Source organism: Pinus tabuliformis, chromosome 8 (genome assembly GCF_031772625.1).
Source record: "Pinus tabuliformis cultivar Carrire ecotype Pingquan chromosome 8, CPIR1, whole genome shotgun sequence".
In the NCBI taxonomy this organism is placed as follows: domain Eukaryota; kingdom Viridiplantae; phylum Streptophyta; class Pinopsida; order Pinales; family Pinaceae; genus Pinus; species Pinus tabuliformis.
Window position 1 is genome coordinate 1,755,859,451 of NC_142294.1, and position 17,583 is coordinate 1,755,877,033.

General features: G+C 36.0%; 1 pseudogene; it reads right to left on the bottom strand.

Annotated features, from left to right (window-relative positions):
• Positions 1–16,101: 16,101 nt before the first annotated feature.
• LOC149243134 (asparagine synthetase [glutamine-hydrolyzing] pseudogene) lies at positions 16,102–17,019 on the bottom strand (annotated as a pseudogene).
• Positions 17,020–17,583: the final 564 nt, after the last annotated feature.

The window sequence follows — 17,583 nt, forward strand, 5'->3', positions numbered from 1 at the left end:
ATAGAGATTTATATGTTCCAGTTTTTCTTTTCAGGCGAATGTTCCAATTTCTTTATAAGATAGGATATATTTTTATTCCCAAAGCTCTCTTTGGACAACTAATTGCATTCTTGTTACTTTTACGTTGTTATATATGTTAGCATAATAACGATTTTATAATGTAGAATAAACACTTAAAAGAATCGAAAAACTTTAATACCCAATAAATCATACCTTCGGCCATTGATGCTACTCACACTCCAAATGCTAGACTTTCCGCTTCCCTTTTGTTTTCTGATGTGTTTAAGATGGAGTTACTAGATGAGCGTTCCATCCTCCGCTATAAGAAACCCAACCCAAAAGATTTGGAAAAAACAAATTCCACAGGCGCCAAGTTTATCTTGCGTAGTACTACTTCTTGCTGGAGCGTCGTTGCTGCTTCTTCTTCTTTCACCCTCACCCGCGTGGCACTTCCAAGCTCTGCTCACTCTGATTTGATGGTGTAAGGCTGAAGGGGAATGAGTTTGTGAGCTTGGGGACCAAACACAAGTATTTATAGTTAAGCTTCCATCAAACTTCTGTTGACTATGTGTCAAGTGTTCCACAGATCATGGTAGAGAACTGCAGAGGGAGTAATGGACCACTCCAGGAACTCCCAACAAGAAAATTAATTAAATGCAGTTGGTTTCCGTAATTTAGGGAAATTATTGCAGTTGCTTTCCAGATTATTGGCGGCCGTTGGGAGAGGGAGCTTAACATTCTCCCACTTGGTCCATACTTCCAATCTTAATGTCTCATCTTAAAACCCATTGACAATCTGTATTAAGTAATAGATACATGAATCATGGTGATAAGTCCTCTAATGATGAGTATTATCTTCCATGTATTACTATGTATTTATTTCTATTAAAATTAATGTGGCAACAATTTCTTAATGAATAAACCTTATGTTTATTCTTGGTCCTACACAGATGAATTTTCTCAAATCAAATTAAGGTGCACATAAATATGAGAAAAACATCACAATAATTAAGAATTTCATTAAAATAACATTTTCCATACAATGAAAAACTACATAATGGAACCAAGTCCCATATTCATTACATGATCCTTGAATTTAAACGGTGGCATGCCCTTAGTCAAAGGATCAACGATCATCAACTCAGTGCTCAATGACCACTTTCTTTTCTTTAACACGTTCCCTTATAGCTAAATACTTAATGTCGATGTGTTTATTTTGACTCCCACTTTTGTTGTTTTTAGCCATAAAAACAGCAGTTGAGTTGTCGCAATACATTCTCAATGGCTTAGAGATAGAATCCATAATTCTAAGCCCATAAATGAGAATCTTAAGCCATACATCATGTAAAGTAGCCTCAAAACAGGAGACGAACTCGGCTTCCATAGTGGAAGTGGCAATCAAGGTCTGCTTGGAACTCCTCTGTGATACAGCTCCACCAGCCATCATAAAAATGTATCATGATGTTGATTTGTGTGAATCAACACATCCAGCAAAATCAGAATCTGAGTAGCCAATTACTTCCAAATTGTTCGTCCGTTTATACATAAGCATGTAGTTTTTGGTTCCTTGAAGGTACCTCATTACTTTCTTTGCAGCTCTCGAGTGGTCTAAACCTAGATCACTCTAATATCGTCCCAACATTCCCACAACAAATGCAAGGTCAAGTCTTGTGCAGACTTGAGCATACATTAGGCTTCCGACAGCAGAAGCATATCGAATGTTCTTCATTTGTTCCCTTTCAAAGTCGTTCTTCAGGCATTGGTTCAAATTGAACCTATCACCCTTCACAATGGGAGCGACACTTGGTGAACAATCCTTCATCCAAAGTCTCTCTAAATTTTTATTAATATAGGTTTTTTGAGACAGAACCAAGATGCCTTGGAATCTGTCTCTATGTATCTTAACGCAATGACATAAGATGCCTCATTCATATCCTTCATATCGAAATTTTTAGAGAGGAATTGTTTTACCTCATGCAGTAAACCCTTATCATTGGTTGCTAGCAAAATGTCATCCACATATAAAGCAAGAAAACAGATTTTACTCCCACTGACTTTCAGGTATATACATTGATCCATAATGTTTTCTACAAAACCAAAAGAAGAAATTGCATTATGGAGTTTCAAATACCATTGGCGGGATGCTTGTTTTAAACCGTATAAGGATTTCTTGAGCTTGCAAACCAATTGCTCACCATCACTAGAGGGGAATCCTTTAGGTTGTTTCATGTAAACCTCCTCCTCTAGATCTCCATTGAGAAATGTCGTTCTCACATCCATTTGTTGCAACTCTAAGTCAAAATGGGCTACTAATGCCATAATAACACACAATGAATCTTTCTTAGATACAGGAGACAAAGTCTCTGTGTAGTCTATTCCTTTTTTCTAAGTGAATCCCTTAGCAACAAGTTTTGCCTTGTATCTCTTAATGTTGCCCAATGAGTCTTTCTTTGTCTTAAGAACCCATTTATATCCAATGGCTTTTGCACCATTAGGAAACTCAACAAGATCCTAGACTTCATTACTCTTTATAGAATTCATCTCTTCCTTCATGGCATCGTACCATAATTCTGATTCTTTGTAACTCATGGCTTGTGAAAAAGACTCGGGATCATTTTTAGCTCCAATGTTGTAGTTAGATTCTTGCAGATACACTACATAATCATCAGGAATCGTCGATCTCCTTAGTCTAGTAGATCTTCTTAATGTTGTACCATCATCTTCATGAAAAGTATGTGGTTCAACTCATTGTTCAAAAGTTCTTGGTAACTCTTGAACTACCTGATCTACTGGAATGTCATCAGCAACTTGTGGAACTTCAACAATTGGTTGTTCAACACCAGTTTGTACTTGAGGTGTGCTGTGAACAATAACCAATCTATCACTTGAGATGGAAGGTTGAGATTCTGAATGATCCTTTTCAGAAACTATGTTCCTGGTTTGATCGCTCCCACTAATCAAGTCATTTTCAAGAAACTTTGCATTTCTTGATTCCACAATCCTACTGCTGTGAGATGGACAATAAAATCTGTAACCTTTAGACCTTTAAACATATCCAGTGAAATACCCACTAATGGTCTTTGGGTCCAGATTCTTCTCTTGTGGATTATATATTCTCACTTCAGACGGGCATCCCCAAACATGCATATGTCACAAACTCGGTTTCCAACCTTTCCATAATTCAAATGGCGTTTTAGGAACAGCCTTGGTTGGAACTCGGTTTAATATATACGCTGCCATCGTAAGTGCTTCAGTCCACAAGGATTTTGGAAGATTGGAGCTGCTAAGCATACTCCGCACCATGTCCAATAATGTTCAGTTTCTTCTTTCTGCTACACCATTCTGGTCGGGGGAACTAGGCATGGTGTATTGGGCAACAATCTCATGCTCTTGAAGAAATTTTACAAATGGCCTAGGTGCTTGTCCATCTTGTGTGTATCTACCATAATATTCTCCACCTCTATCTGATCTCATGATCTTAATTTGCTTTCCACATTGTTTCTCTACTTCAGCCTTAAAGATCTTAAAGACATCTAATGCTTCGTTATTTTTATGAAGCATGTAAAGATACATATATCGTGAGTAATCATCTATAAAAGACATGAAGTATCTCTAACCATGTGAGTCCATGTCTGGACTACATATATCAGTATGTATGATCTCTAATATGTATGAATTCCTATTGGCACCTTTCTTTGACTTGTTGATCTGCTTTCCTTTTATGTAGTCCACACAATTCTCAAAATTAGTAAAATCCAAAGTATTAAGTACCCCTTCATTTACCAATTTTTTAATTCTTTCTATGGAGATATGACCTAGTCTCAGGTGCCATAATTTAGAGAAATCTTCATTAATAACACATCTTTTAGTGCTAGTGTGAACATGCATTTAATCATAAGTGACATTTTTTTGTAAATTAATGTAGTCCACACAAGTCTCAAAATTAGTAAAATCCAGAGTATTAAGTACCCCTTCATTTACCAATTTTTTAATTCTTTCTATGGAGATATGACCTAGTCTCAGGTGCCATAATTTAGAGAAATCTTCATTAATAACACATCTTTTAGTGCTAGTGTGAACATGCATTGAATCATAAGTGACATTGTTTTGTAAATTAATGCAGTAAAGACTATTAGACAAAATACCATTCCCAACACAATCATATTTGTAAAATAAACTGAAAGATGTTTCTGAAAAGTTAAAGGAATATCCAAAAGGTACAAGCCTTGAAACTGAAATCAAGTTTCTAGAAAACTTGGAACATAAAAGGTCTTTTCTAATTCTAAAACAAAACCACTACTTAAAGTTAAATAACATCCTCATAAGATGTTTTTCTCACTTCCCATTGGCTTCCTTAGGTTTTGAAAACCCTGCAAGGAATTCGAAATGTGAATTGTTGATCCAGAATCAATCCACCAGGTGTTAATATTGACATTAATCATATTAGATTCATAACAAACAAACGAGATTGAATTACCCTTGTCCGCAAGCCATTTCTAAAATTTGGTGCATTCCTTCTTCATGTTTCCCTTCTTTTTACAGAAGAAACACTTGGAATCCTTCTTGATATTAGCTTGGGGAGGTACTTTACCTTTCCCTTTCTTATTGGCTTGAGATTTGCCCTTTCCACGCGTTGTCAGCATTGCACTTTCTTCCAGTTCTATTACTAGTCTCTCTTCCTCTTGAACACACATGGTCATCAGTTCATTAATTGACCATTTATCCTTATGTGTGTTGTATGAGATTTTGAAGGGTCCGTATTGGTGCAGAAGGGTGTTCAGGATGTAGTGCAACAGGAAAGACTCCGATATTTCAACCTCGAGTTTCTTCTATTGAGCCACAATGTCCCTCATTTGCATGATGTGCTTGCGCACACCTTTCACACTGGTGAGCCTCAGGGATGAGAACTTCATGATTAGGGTGCTTGCTAGTGCCTTGTTTGAAGTGACAAATTGATCATCAATGGCTTTCAGCAAGTCTCGGACCTTTTCATGCTGATCAACGAAACCACGAATACCAGCTGAAATTTTAGTCTTAATGAACATCATGCTTAGGCGATTAGATCGCTTCCATCGTTCATAAAGCGTGATGTCTGCTGTAGCACTGGTATCAGTGAGTGTCGGTGGTTCATCTTTCCTAATAGCATAGTCTATGTCCATCCACCCCAAATGAAGGAGAACTCTCTCCTTCTAGACCTTATAGTTATCTCCCTTAAGTTCAGGGATATCACAAAGAATTTCAGAAAAACTTGCAGGTTGTACAACTGCATAAAATTAAAGATCACATGCTTATATTAAATTTGAGGCCTAAATAAAATTTCATGGTTGTATAACTGCATAAAATTAAAGATCACATGCTTATATTAAATTTAAGGCCTAAATAAAATTTCATGCTTTACCAATATAAATCATGCTTAAAATTGAATCTAATGACATAAAAATTGTCTATGGACTAAATTTTCAATTTAAGCAGATTCAATTATTCTTTATGATAGAATTTATCAAATTATTCACTTAATTCATAATTCTAAAGGGTATATTATGATTATAATTCGATATAAATTCTATCTTAGATTTGAACTTTATAATAAAACTATTAATTCATAATTCCTGTGGGTAAGTTATGAATAATTTAATATTTTATCCTAATTAATTATATAAATATAATAAAAATTCCTATGGGATAAAATTTATTATATTTAGTATAATTAATTACAATTAATGTCTAAATATTCTTTATGTGATCCTAATCAATCATAATATATAATATTATTTAATTAGAGATGTTGTGGCTATTCTCTAGTAAATTAAAATTATATGGATCACTAGACATTATTTCTTTCATAAAAATTAACTTGATATTAGAATAATGATAATTTACATAAATAAAACTATAGTATTCATGCATAACATTTAACAATGGGTCTCGTATACTCACCAAAAATAGCATGTTTTAATTAGAGCAAAAATAATCAATTCATGCAAATTAAATATGAGCATAGTTAATAAATTTGCACAACAATTATCCAAATTGCATATAATTAAACCAAATAAATATTATAAGCATAAAAATTGAGCAAAAATTAGACATATTTCCAAATAAATGCCTTAATTCAGAAAATTCTCAAAATATGACATTTAGCCAAATAGAGCATGTCTATAAACACTAAGGTAGAGATAAAAATTGGCCCTGATACCAAATGTTAGCATAATAACGATTCTATAATGCGGAATAAACACTAAAAAGAATCGAAAAACTTTAATACCCAATAAATCATACCTCCGGCCATTGATGCTACTCACACTCCAAATGTCAGACTTTCCACTTCTCTTTTGTTTTTTGATGTGTTTATGATGGAGTTACTAGATGAGCGTTCCATCCTCCGCTATAAGAAACCCATCCCAAAATATTTGGAAAAAACAAATTCCACAGGCGCCAAGTTTATCTTGCGTAGTACTACTTCTTGCTGGAGCACCGCTGATGCTTCTTCTTCTTTCACCCTCACCTGCGTGGCACTTCCAAGCTCTGCTCACTCTGATTTGATAGTGTAAGGCTAAAGGGGATTGAGTTTGTGAGCTTGGACACCAAACACAAGTATTTATAGCCAAGCTTCCATCAAGTTTCTGTTGCCTATGTGTCAAGTGTTCCACAGATCATGGTAGAGAACTGCAGAGGGAGTAATGGACCACTCCAGGAGCTACTAACAAGAAAATTAATTAACCGCAGTTGGTTTCCGTAATTTAAGGAAATGACTGCAGTTGATTTCCAGATTATCAACAGCCGTTGGGAGAGGGAGCTTAACAATATAATTATATTTTAAGATTGGAAGAGCAAGATTAGTATTGAGATTTTCTGTTTATACAGGTCGAGAAACTAGTTTTGTGAAATGGATTTCCTCAAGGATGCGCAGGGAAGGCTATACATGATGATCCTAAAATTAATTTGCTGGTGGGGATCATGGCTAACTGATATTTCTTTTGCACAGCTCCAAATGAGTGGAACTGTGACAGTATTGGTTAGTTTTCCTGATTTAGGAATCATGTGTATAGGAAATTTAGCCATTTTCTTTAGGAGTTTTAAAAGAGGTAGGGTTGCTCTAGAGATTGGTGCTAGAGATGTTATGGCCACCCTAAAAAGTCCCTAGGTGGAGAAAATAAATGGATTGGAGGGAATTAATTGTTTTGGAGTGATCACATGTAGGAAACAGGAAGGATTAAAGGAATGATCCCTTGTATTGTTGTCACATGAGCCACCCAATGCTTCCATGGATCAAATGACAGTCTGATTCCCTATGCCTACTCCCATGTCGCGGCTGCCTGAAACATGGCTACTATGTTTAAAAGCAGGGCCTGTTGCATGTGGAGAATGATCACTTCCAAAATAAGAGTTTGAGAGAGAGTAATCCTCAGGTGGAATCGCCTTCTCCAACCTGTTTAACGCTTCATTTTATTTTTCGGTTCAGAGTGGATGGATTTTCTAGCGCTTCAAAGTGGATGACTTCTCTAAAGCTTTAGTGGCTACAAGGGGAGTCAAAGACTCCATTGTGGACAAGTACAGAGGAAGTGGGTTTGCTGCCCATGTTTTTATAAGTGTGGTTGAGGTGACATATAATGCCAATAGCCCCAAATTTTGCTCACTGTTGTCATTCAGAGGTGATATTCTAAGCCTCAGAACCTCAATATTCATGGTGGGTTGTGTCAACTTGATTTTCTCTGTTAGTTGGGCAGGGAATTCTTAAGTCGATTGCAAATTTTCCGAATATTTGGGAATTCGATGGACATGGGCGTGGTCAATTTTTTCACCGCACCCATGTCCGTCGGATTCCCAAATATTCGAGGAATCTACAATTGACTTAAGCTCACTGGTTGAGCAGTGCTTGTTACATTGGAAGGAGGCAGTAACAAATAGTATCATACGCATTCAATGGCACCCTCTAAACCTAGAGTTATTGTTATCACAACAACTATTGTTTTTGCTTTGGGCATGGATTGCTTTGAAAGAGTCTTCTTGTTTGTGGAGTGATAGCTTTGGAATTGTATGCATTATATTAGGGAGCGCATTAGCAGGTGTTTTGTTTGGGTATAAATGCTTTTAGGAGATGGATATATAGTGTTGTGCAAGCTCTTGTTTGGGTGAAGTGAGAAAATGGGAGTGAATGGATATATAGTGTTGTGCAAGCTTTTGTTTGGGTGAAGTGAGAAATTGGGAGTTATCTTCTTCGTTAGTAATCCTCCAAACCGTGGTGGAACAACTCGGAATACCAGTTGGAGTATGGCTGTACTCATAACGGCAATTACCATGTTCTATCCATTTCATGGAAAGACTATAATGAATTATCATAATTAGTGAAAGTGAATTTGATTATTTTGTGATTATTGTTTATTTTGGTTTCATTAGATCTTGTTTGTTGTTATAGGAGTTGATATAATTGTGGTAAAATATTTTTGAAAAGTATAAAGTTTAAACATTTTATTCACATATTTTTTTACTTCTAATTAACTTAAATGAAATTGTATTAAGTTATAGACAACTGATTAAATATACATAGCATATATATTTTTTTCTTTTTATTATAGTTGACATTACTTTTTTATTTATTTAAAAAATATTTTTTTTAAGAGACAAACATACTTACACATTACCTTCATTTTGCCATGTAAAATAAGCCTTCCAATTCAATTTCCTTAACATGTTTAATTATATTAATATTTATTACATTTCATTATGGGTCACGGTTATATTCCAGAGAATTATTTTTTAAAAACTTGTATTACATTTCATTATTTGTCGGATGTTACATTGCGGAGAGAGAGTTATTATTTAAAAACTTTGAAATTGTTACATTGCGGAGAGAGAGTTATTATTTAAAAACTTTGAAATTGATAAGAGCATGCACAATTAATAATTTTTATTTAATTTTATAGTAAAATTTTAATTATTTAAATCGATTTAAATGATTATGTTTATGTTTTTGTTAAAAAAATAAAATTAAATAGATATTTAATGCAAATTTAAATTTCTATTAAGTTTAGTAAAAGAGAGTTAGAAAGTACAAACATTTAATTTTTTTAAGCAAATTATAATTTAGAAGTGAGTTAGAAAGTAGAGTTAGAAAGTACAAACATTTAATTTTTTAAGCAAATTATAATTTAGAAGTGAGTTAGAAAGTATAAACAGATAAGAGAATATTTTTTTGATCATTATTTTTTGGTTTATTATTTTAATATAAATTTTATTAAGAAGGTAAAATATATTTTTTATAAAATTTATTAATTTTAGAACTTTTATTTTTAAGTTTGGTGGGACTATAACTTCATCATGTTCAATGTATCACTAAGATTATGGTAGATAATTGAATCGATAACTTCACATCAAGGAGTGCCTTAAAAGAGCACCCAATCACCATCTATTCAAGGCCCAATAAACATTAATTTTAGAAAATTTAAATTCATTTAATAATTAATTTTATTATATGTATTAGTTAAGAAAAATATACCTATTCACAAATATGAATCACTTATCTTAATTGTATTTTTTATTTTATATATTTATATATTTTTTATTAAGAGGTAATAGCTTGAGTTGTATTTTTTATTTTATAATTTTATATGAATTTTATTAAAAGATAAAAACTTGATTGTTATTTAATAAGTTTAATTCATCATCCACCTAAGTTTTAATTTTTGGATTATATACTTTTAATTTACATATTTAATGATATAAAATCATTCAAAAAAGCATTCCAAACCTCATATGATATTTTCTTTAATTAATCAATTTAATTAAAAGAGAAAAAACCAACTACTTTGAAAATAAATATCAACCTTTGAATTGTGAATACTACTAAGAATATGCCATAATAGTACATTATTTAAATAAATATGTTTTAATGTAAATATTGCTTACATGGATTTCACTATTAAATTTCTACTTAGTCTAAATAGGCCAAAGTTTTGCTCGAAAAACAATAGCAATTTCGGCATGATTTTGAGAAAATCTGATGGAACTGTTTGAAAGTTTGGGTTGTAGTTGTCAAACTTTAGAATTTTGGGTGCCCCAAGGGTCCTTGATTTTGCTGAATCCATTTCTCTCATCCAAAAAATGATTTAAACGTTTCCATAGTCATATTTCTTAAAAAACATTTTGTTGGATTCCAACGACAAATTCATTATCCAGATGAAATTGTGGCCTTAGTAGACAAAGCCTTACATTTCACATCAAAATTTAACTCATTATATAAATGTTGAATAAATATTAAACATCACATCAAAAATTAATCCAATAAAAAATAATTACATATATAAATGCTGGAAAAATGATCTATGTTACTTCAAATATTTCTCTCCCACCTTGTTATTGAGTTTGAAAAAATTCATCAACTAGGTTTGCCTCTCTAATAATACTCCAACATGTTTTTCTCTCAACCCTCTCCTTCATGGTCGTGCAAGGGGGAGGCCCCCCCAGAGCAAACATTCTAGGCTCTGGTTGCTTCATCCCTAAGATCTAGAAGGTGAAACCCTCTAGGTTCATGCAAAAAATTGAGGACATTCCATAGTTCCATGTCTATGATGAGTAATCGAGGAAGATTGCTCTATTTCTAGTTGAAAATGGACATGTGGGGAAGTTCATGGGGATCTGGCCATCCCCTCAAACATTCAATCTGTATATGGAACACAATTAGCCCCCCTTAATCAAGGGGTAAGCCTCGACCTCATTTTGTGGACACAAGTTCTTCACCTATCTCTTTGAGCATAAAGAAGACTGAGATATCATCTTCCAGCGTGTCCCTTACTTAATGGGGGACTAAGGGTTGTACCTGAACCAATGGTTTCCTAACTTGAACCTTGAGAATGATTTGTTGTCGACTGTTCTAGTCTAGTGTTGTTTGAATGGAGCAACCTCCAAATCAATAGGAGATGTGCTTGGGAAATGCATTGACAGGGCCAAAGGGTTCAATGCATGCATGTCAAGATATGTCTGGTAGTTGATATAGAGAAAGGACTCCCTAAAGACATTCAACATAATTTGGAAAAGAAATCCTTTATTCAATAGGTAGACTATGTCCCATTCAAGTGCAAATATTGCCATGAATATGGCCATTTTACCAAAAGAATTACCAAAATAGGAGACCAAGAAACTCCTCAAATATAAGAGTATAATTGGAAAATCCCTAAGAAAAAATGTAGGTGAAATAGGCAAGGCCAACAATGCATGCAATAGGCTCAAGAATGAAAGGGCCTCCTTCTACACCCCAAGCAGGATCAATATTCGGCTTAGGGATCTAAACACAATAAATCAACCTCTCCTCTCATAATAGATAAGAACCTCTAAAAGTAAAGGACCCTCCTTTGAAAGCTAAATGTAACATCCTTGGTCAAAATTCCGTGTAAATAAAGTTAATAAAGAAAAAATAATAACCAAGGTCATGGGAGACTTATTCCAAGCTGAATGTTGGGCAAGACATCCTAGTGTGGGTGTTCATTTGGTTTATTATGGCTACAAAAATTGGAAAAGGCAATGGCAGAGGATTTGGAAATGGAAAATGGCATTTTTGGCAATATTTTTATGAAAATAATGGAAATTAGGAGAAAAGGAAGGTGAAAGGTCGCAAGTTGCATGTGAGGAGGAAAATTAAAGAAAATAATGAAAATTGAAGAAAATAGAGGCCTCATTAATAAAAAAGACTTATGAAAATCAGTTCACAACATTTTGTCAGCTCAATTTTGGAGCTCTCTCTCTATTCTCTCTCACACAGTCTTGGACACTTATAGCATTCTTGGAGCACTCTAGCATTGGAGGAAAGAAGGCAAAGGAGGGAAAAGTAAACAAGAGGAATAAATTATCAAGAAAGGAATATTAGGAACAAGAAGCTACAATGGGATTACTTGCAGGTATCAATTTCCATGTGTGATTTTGTTGTTAGTTTTGGCATGCATGTGTGTTTTAGTTCTCTTGCTATCAATGGCATGGGTTTTTCCAAGTGTGATAGTTTTTTTTAGCATTCCCTTGTCATTTTCAGATAACCATGGTGTGGTGGTTTCTCTTGTATTTGGTTGAGATGGATTTCCAGATAGACTCAAAGTTGAATGGGGTGGTCTCAAGATTATTCACAAGGCCTAGGAATCCCACGATGGGATACACGGCAAAGCCTATATGTGAACACCTTGATTGAGTGTAGGAATCCTCGACTGGTGAATGGCGGGATACATGGTAAAAATCAGTGGTGAATACCCCTGATTGGGCATAAGAATCCCTTGACTGGTAATGGAAAGATACATGATAAGTCCTAGAGGGTGGAGACCTCGTAGGCCTAAGAATCACTTCACTGGTAATGGCGAGATAAATGGTAAATCTGAGAGGTTGAGATGGAAAAATTCCTCATGGTTTAGGTGGAGAGATCCAGAGGAATCCATTCTTGTTTAGGGCCTAGTGATTTAGTGGGGGTTGTGGTAAATCCTGGTTCTATTGATGAGGTTTCAAGTGGTTTGGCCTCGAGAAGCCCTAGTTGATTTTGTTGTAAGTCCCACATTTGTGCTTGGAATATGGCATGGGGGTGATTGGTTGAAAGAAAATTTTGGCTCAGCCAATCTATGGTGGGGCGGTTTGTGGAAGTCCCAAACCTCATTGTATTTTGCATATGATTAATAAGAACTCCTTCTCTTGGGTATTTCATGTGTAAATGTAATGGCTCTTAAGTGAGTTTCATGGTTGTTATATCCTTGTTATTTCTATTGGTTATATGCTAGTTATGAGTATGTTTTATGACAGTGATGATGTGTGGCTTTCATCATGTTTTGATTAGTAAATGAATGAATGATGAATATATGACCTAATAGATGATAATACAACGATTGTGATGAGGCATTAATGCTTCCTTACGAATCTCAAATAAGTATGAGACCCCTATGCTTAGATATGTTGTTATGACCTTTAGATTACATATATGTGACATGTTTGACGAAATACTTGTCATGGTTAGTAGGGGTATAGTCAAGTCATTGATCAAATTTTTGCATTAGTAACCATGTTTTTTTATTATTTATCACTTCTGAAGGTTTCATGAAGTTATGGGAAGTGGCCTGAGTCATGACCCTGAAAAAGGGGCTCAGAACCTGGGTTCACTAGCTCAGAACTACCTGGAACAGTCCATAGTTGTTGGCATGCCTTGTTGTGGGAGTGACTAGAAGGCCTCAGTTGCATGCACAGCTTGTCATGAGAGCGGTTGAGGGTCCAGATTAGTAAAATTTTAGGTTTCCTCAAGAGTTCGTCATCTGGAAAGTTTGGTTAGCTCCTAAAGATTCTGTAGCATGCATGGAAGGCCAATTTGGTTAATTTTTGTCGGTTCCACTTCCTTAAATATATATGTGGAGTTGAATCACATCATAGTAGCCTCTTGTCAAACATTTACCGCAGTGGACCAGTTGGCTAGGAAAATGTGGGAGGAGGGTGTTATAGATTGGTATTAGAGCATGGTTCTGTTCTCTTTGGGGAACGTATGGTTTATGTTATCTTGAGTATTATCTAATACCACATAGTGGTGTCACAGCATGGCTCACCCCTTGGACTAGATGGAAGACGTGTTGTTCGTGCATACATGTCGGTTTCATATGTGTTCTTTATGTTTGTGGTCTGCATGCTTATTGTGTATGCATGGTGTTGGTCATGGTTATAGTGGTGTCACCATGTGAAAGTTGATGGTGTTTTTTTTGGATGTATTCATCATGAGTGTATGTCGGTTTTGCATTGGTTTTTCATGTTAGTGTTCATATGTTGTTATGCATATATTGACATGGTGATGGTAATTGTGCATGAAGTCATGGAATGTAGTGGTTATGGTCATGCATGGTAGTTGGATTATGGTTGAACTTATGTTTATATACTGTTATGATTATGATTATAGATGTATTTTTCTAATCTGGCTGATGTTATAGATGAGATATCCTCCCCTGAACTATACTGAGGTATGTTGATTATGTTATGTTTTGGTTAAGCTGACATGGTATACTTGCATGAAGGGATCAAAGATGACTAGCAAGATGGTAGACTACCGTTCACGAGATTCTCCCTATGGATCATGTTATCACAAAATCGTGTACTAAGGGCTGCTACCTAGCAAGATTTCATGAAACTATTTCAAACCAGGCTCTTAACTAAGGCTTAGCCTCCTTAGTCTGAGAGGGCTCTCTCATAGGTTATTGATATTGAACAAGATGGCTAACTCTTACAAGACACATGAAAAATAAGCTGGCTGGACAGAATTGCTTCCCATTGGGCTTATGGAGTCTCATACATTTCAGTAAACAAAAGCACTGTCTTTTCATGGAAGTCAAGGCTCTTTACATCAGATGTTCAAACATACTTTACAAAACCACAGCTTGCCAAGCATACAGGAAGTCAGAGCATTAAACATGAATTCTGAGTGATTATGCTGTAACAATACTGTAAAAAGAACACTAAGAGAATATACCACCATACATTTGAACAATATGATCTATTGAGAATCTTGAGAAGAAACAACAGCTGTTTTTCTATTACTGTAATCTGCTTCACATAAACCAAAACAGTCTTTTCTAAAAACATCCAACCCTTTGTTTATTTCTCTTTCAGCTATTTATAAAGTTCTCCTACTTGACTCCGATTCCTCTGAGGGGAATTCGAAGTCCTTTCCTAATGACACCTATTCACTTTTAAACTAACTAATAAAAGTCACTTACTACTAACTGACAGCACTACAATCCTAAACAATTAACGCTGGAATCCTAAGACAATTAAAACTCTAATTCTACATCATGCTGGAAATAGCATTTATTACAACCAAGATGGCGCTCCTACTAGAAAAAGGAGAGAACAGGCTCATTCCCTGACAAGTGGCTTCTTTTAGTTTGGCTGTGATAGGTGTCTGTAGCTGCTTGCTGGCCTTTAATGCAACATGTTTTCCAACACCCTGAAATATAGGAAACTGTTCCTGTTTGTCGGTCCTTAGTTTGCCTCAACATATTCGAATCCAAGGAAGCATGCCTTTTATCTTTAATTACTCAAAATAGCATAGGCTGCCACGTCTTCAATGTGCTGGCCATTTTCCATGTGTGAAGACAACACCTTTCAGAAAGATTCGCTGATTTGTCAACATGCAGCTACAGCAGTTTCGTAGCGCGCTACGAAACTGCTGTGCAAGCACAAAACACAGCTTTGAAATAAGACTTACACAGACCACCAAAGTGCCGGAAACAAACGCCAGATAATAATGTAATCTGCTCTCTATAGTCAAACAAAACATCTCAGCAATAATATCCTCTGCCTTGGCAATATCTTTGTTGAAGGCATGCAACACAGATCTCAATGATTGAAGAAATTGTAATGCCTCATCCAGTTCAGGGTTTAATGCCCACTGCCACATTTCAAGTTTTTTATATATTCGAGCAAGGAGAAAAACTCTAGAACTTGAAGGGCTAACAGAGCTTAATAATTTCACTTCAAATTTATCACGAGGAACAGAGGGCATTCCAGTTCTTCTACTATATCTTCATCCCAATAACAAGAATTTTGATCTCTGTATTTTCCATCTTCATAAACAGGTTCATCATCTTCTTCATAAACATCATCACTGGCGACTTCTGAGACCATCTCTACAGAACATTCATCCAATGCCTCCTCCTGACCTTTAGACTTCCCAATGTTGGTGCATGCATCAACAGCTGCAAGAGCATCCAGCTTGCAGACACTCTGTTCAACAGCCTCAATGGACTCAACCTTGCAGGCGCTCTCATTACCAGTTATTGGGGCAACAACCTTAGAGACACTCTCACGAACTGCAACAATATCATGAACCTTGTCATCAATCTGCGTATTTAAAATAAACACACCACCCTTGCAGACATTCAAATCAAGTCTCACAGGAGTGTCAACTGTAGAAACACTCTCATCAATTGCCATGGGTTCTTCAACCATGCCCAGGCTTTCATCTTCTAAATTTCTAACCATCTCTGTGGTGCCACACTATACAACCTAGACAGCAAAAATACGAAAGCCTCAGTCATCCAAGAGCTCCACAAGTATATACTAAGCCAAAGCTACATTTGAGAAGCATGGATGTCTTATGGCTCAACCGTCAACTGCAACTTTCACACCACCATCTAGAAATTTTGGCTTTTTAATTGAAAAATCTGCTGATACTTCCTCGTCGCCATTGCCATTGCCGATATCTGCATTTTCTTTGTAAGCATCCACATGAACACCTAAAGCAGCCCTGCCAGAAGGATCGGGGTTCCTAGACCATGCAGCATCCCATTCTAAAGCTTTGGCAGTGCTGCAAGCCACACTAGGGCCTCCAGGTACAGTCAAGCGTGCAGCATTCTGAGGAAAGAATCTTTCAAATATCATCCTGTAGTAGTATGCCTCCTTTGTCGTGGGTGTATTCTCAGGGTAAATGTACTTTGCATTTGCCATCATCATATTGGTAACATGATTTGCAGCATGCTCTTTCAAACCATCAATCCAACTATAACCAACACCATCGCTGAATTGCTCTTTTTGCCTGTACAAAATATGCTTTGGTAGATAAGGATTCTCCACGTCGTCAAATGCCTTGCGAAGGATCCACTTCTCAATGCGCCCAAGATCAGGCCGCACCATCTTCCACTCTGGATCAATTCCCATGGAAATATTGATAAACTCCTTATCTAGAAACGGCACACGAGCCTCAACACCCCATGCTGCTGTTGACTTATTAGCTCTCAGGCAGTCATATAGATGAAGAGACTTTATCTTTTGACATGTTTCACGATGTAGCTCCTCTTTGTTGGGAGCCTTGTGGAAATACAAGTAACCCCCAAATATCTCATCCGAGCCTTCTCCGGATCGAGAAGATTTAGAAGCAACGAAAGAGAAACAGCAAATCCACCCCGCATAATTTCTTCTGTGAATATTTTGATTGCCCACTGCTCGATTCCAAGCAAAGCACCCGAGTACTCTGCACTTGGTTGCGGCAATTCCATGACAATTTGGTTTCTTTATCTGCATCTATACATCACAGGACTCTTTCTTTGTAAGAATATGTGAAGCCGTATCTATATGGGTCACATTTGGTATTAGATGCTCTGCACGTGCCTCTCTGATCTGCGCAACACGTTTACAATCTCCGAATGCTATCTTAGAACAGGACAGATGTGCCGCCATGTCACCGACAATACAGCATTGATTAAAGAATTCGAAATTGCCACGGGACCAAGGGACTCTTTTCAAGACTGAAAAAGAGAAACGAAAGTGACCAAGTCATTGCTTGAGAACAAAAATACACCAGATCAGGAAAACTAGCATGCCGTTGTCCGTTATGATAAGCAACCCAGCAATGAACAATAGTAGCCATGGAATAAGTTATGCTAAAAATGATTGTGATGATTTGAAATAGAACTTTGGGGTCATTCATGGCTTTTGATGCAGCACAGCTAATCGTGAGAGCCTGCTTTCTCAATGACAACTTTTGCATCGCTGGCTTTTCATATTTATCAAAACTATCAAACAAATGCCATGAAACCAATCGGAAAACCTGGCCAACACATGCACAGCCTGTCCTTCCTTTGCGTT